Genomic DNA, 2,435 nt, shown 5'->3' with positions numbered 1-2,435 from the left:
ACATATATGACAAACAATTTCTTGAATACTTTTTAATTGACCACTCTTTTTCATTTCTAATGACTCAATTTTTCTTGCTAAAGATGCAAGTTTAGCTTGAATATCTATATCATCTTTAAGATTATAGATACCACCCCCATTTGTTGAATTATTGATTTTAGTTGTTGGTGGTTCTATTGTGCCTATATTATCCCAATTTTGAGCATTTTCTGCTAATGAATCCAAATACTCCATAGCTTCATTTGGGTTTTTATCTTCAAAAGTTCCATTACACATGAATTCTATCATTTGCCTATCTTTAGGTATTAGACCTTCATAAAAGTGAGAAACTATTCTCCATGTTTCAAAACCATGATGTGGGCATGTATTAAGTAATTCTTTATATCTATCCCAACATTGATAAAATGTTTCTCCTTGTTTTTGAGAAAAAGTAGTAATTTGTCTTTTAAAAGAGTTTGTTCTATGGGAAGGAAAAAACTTTTTGAGAAATTGTTGTTGCATTTCTTCCCATGATCTTATTGAACTTGATCTCAAATTTTGTAGCCATGTTTTAGCTTTATCTTTTAAAGAAAAAGGGAAAAGCTTTAATCGAACTATATCCATGCTACAATTTTGATCATTATAAGTGTTACAAACTTCCTCAAATTCTCTTAGATGTAAATATGGATTTTCAGAATCTAAGCCATGAAAATTTGGTAAAAGTTGAATAATTTGAGGTTTAAAGTTGAAATTAGATGCATCAGGAGGAAAAACTAAACAAGATGGGGCACTAGTTCTAATAGGGTTCATATGGTGCCTAAGTGTTCTTAATTGATCATGTTCTTGATTATTATTATTATTATTGTTATTATTGTTATCATTATCTTGATTATTTGAATTATCATCCATGTTTAAATTATTTTCAGATACTCGAATAAGTCTACCACTTTTTTTTCGACTCCAAATACTCATACAAAAAAAAAACAACACAATACTTATAAATAAAACATAATTAACAAATATAAACTTAATTTATACCTCCCCGGCAACGGCGCCAAAAACTTGCTACTACTTAAATTATAATTCACCCAAGTGTAGGTTGTCTGCAAGTAATATATTTCGTAAGTACGAGATCGATCCACAGAGAGGTTATTTTAAGTTTAAATTTATTAATTTATAGATTACCAAATGCAAGAACGAAGTTTACAAATTATAAATTTTGTCAAGGCTCAAGATTTATTCTTGGTTTATGCAATATTGTTTAACTAGAAGTAAAACAAAAGAAACCACCATAAATAATGGTTCCAAGAAAATTAAATATTTAAATACACACCTAATATAATATAGTTCCCACTATAGAAAATACCGAATTCACCGATATTTTATATATGGTAACTATGATTATATATATAACTATATAAATATATAACTGCATAAAATAAATGTTAAATTAAATCATGATATTTCATTTAGAACAACCGACAGAGCCACGCTATTGCCTAAATGAAATATATGATTTAATAAGTTAGTTGCGGAAAGTAAAAGTTAGTTGCGATAAAGTAAATGTTAGATGCGGAAAGTAAAACTTAGTTGCGATAAAGTAAATGTTAGATGCAGAAAGTAAAAGTTTGTATTAAATCATAATATTTCATTTAGAATAACCGGCAGAGCCACGCTATCGTCTAAATGAAATATATGATATAATTATATATATATATATATATAATATAACAATAATAATTGATTGAATATTTATTGTATCAAAATTAAACAACAAATCAAGATAACCACTTCAATGGTCTCAAGCATTTGATGTAAATTGATAACAACAAATAATTCATTTTTATACCTACAATAAAAAGAAATTAGCAAAATGAAAAGAAATAAAGAAAAAAAATACAAAATATAAACAATCTTACTTCACCAAGAATTCATCCTATTCACCTTGACAAAATAGATTTAGCTTCCATGAACTTACTTTTTATCAACAATAAAAACATCACTCATAATTTGGAAAATGAAAATATATTGGAACTTAGAACTTTTATACACGCTCACACTATATTTTACAATGAGATAGAATGATTCTCAAGCTACCAGAGGGCCTCTATTTATAGGCCAAATGAGAAAAAGGTCAAAAATTTTATTAATGTCATGTAGTTGTAATAGTAGTCTTTGTCTCCTCCAACTTCAATTCCATGTCCATTCTTTCAATGCTTTGTTCCACGACTTTAATCACCGAATTTGACTTTGCTCAAAACAGCAAACATGTGAGAAATTGTCTGTAGATGAATTTGGCCACTTGGTTCACCTCATTTTGTTAAATATTGAAATAGTTATGATTTTTTTACTATATGCTGGTAATGGTGAAAGTAAATTTGTCCTCCTTTTGATATTTTCACAATTTGATCATCTTAACCAACTTTTTAGGCAATCATGTCTTCTGCAAAGTTGTA

General features: G+C 27.8%; 1 non-coding gene across 1 annotated transcript; it reads left to right on the top strand.

Moving 5' to 3' along the window:
• The first annotated feature begins 346 nt into the window (after window positions 1–346).
• On the top strand, window positions 347–457 carry LOC140975975 (small nucleolar RNA R71). The gene has a single exon (XR_012175111.1). It is a non-coding gene; the product is annotated as a small nucleolar RNA R71 (small nucleolar RNA).
• The last annotated feature ends 1,978 nt before the right edge of the window (window positions 458–2,435 follow it).

The sequence above is a fragment of the Primulina huaijiensis genome, chromosome 4 (assembly GCF_012295235.1).
Source record: "Primulina huaijiensis isolate GDHJ02 chromosome 4, ASM1229523v2, whole genome shotgun sequence".
In the NCBI taxonomy this organism is placed as follows: domain Eukaryota; kingdom Viridiplantae; phylum Streptophyta; class Magnoliopsida; order Lamiales; family Gesneriaceae; genus Primulina; species Primulina huaijiensis.
Note: the sequence above shows the minus strand (reverse complement) of the source record. Positions and strands in the feature narration are given on the sequence as shown.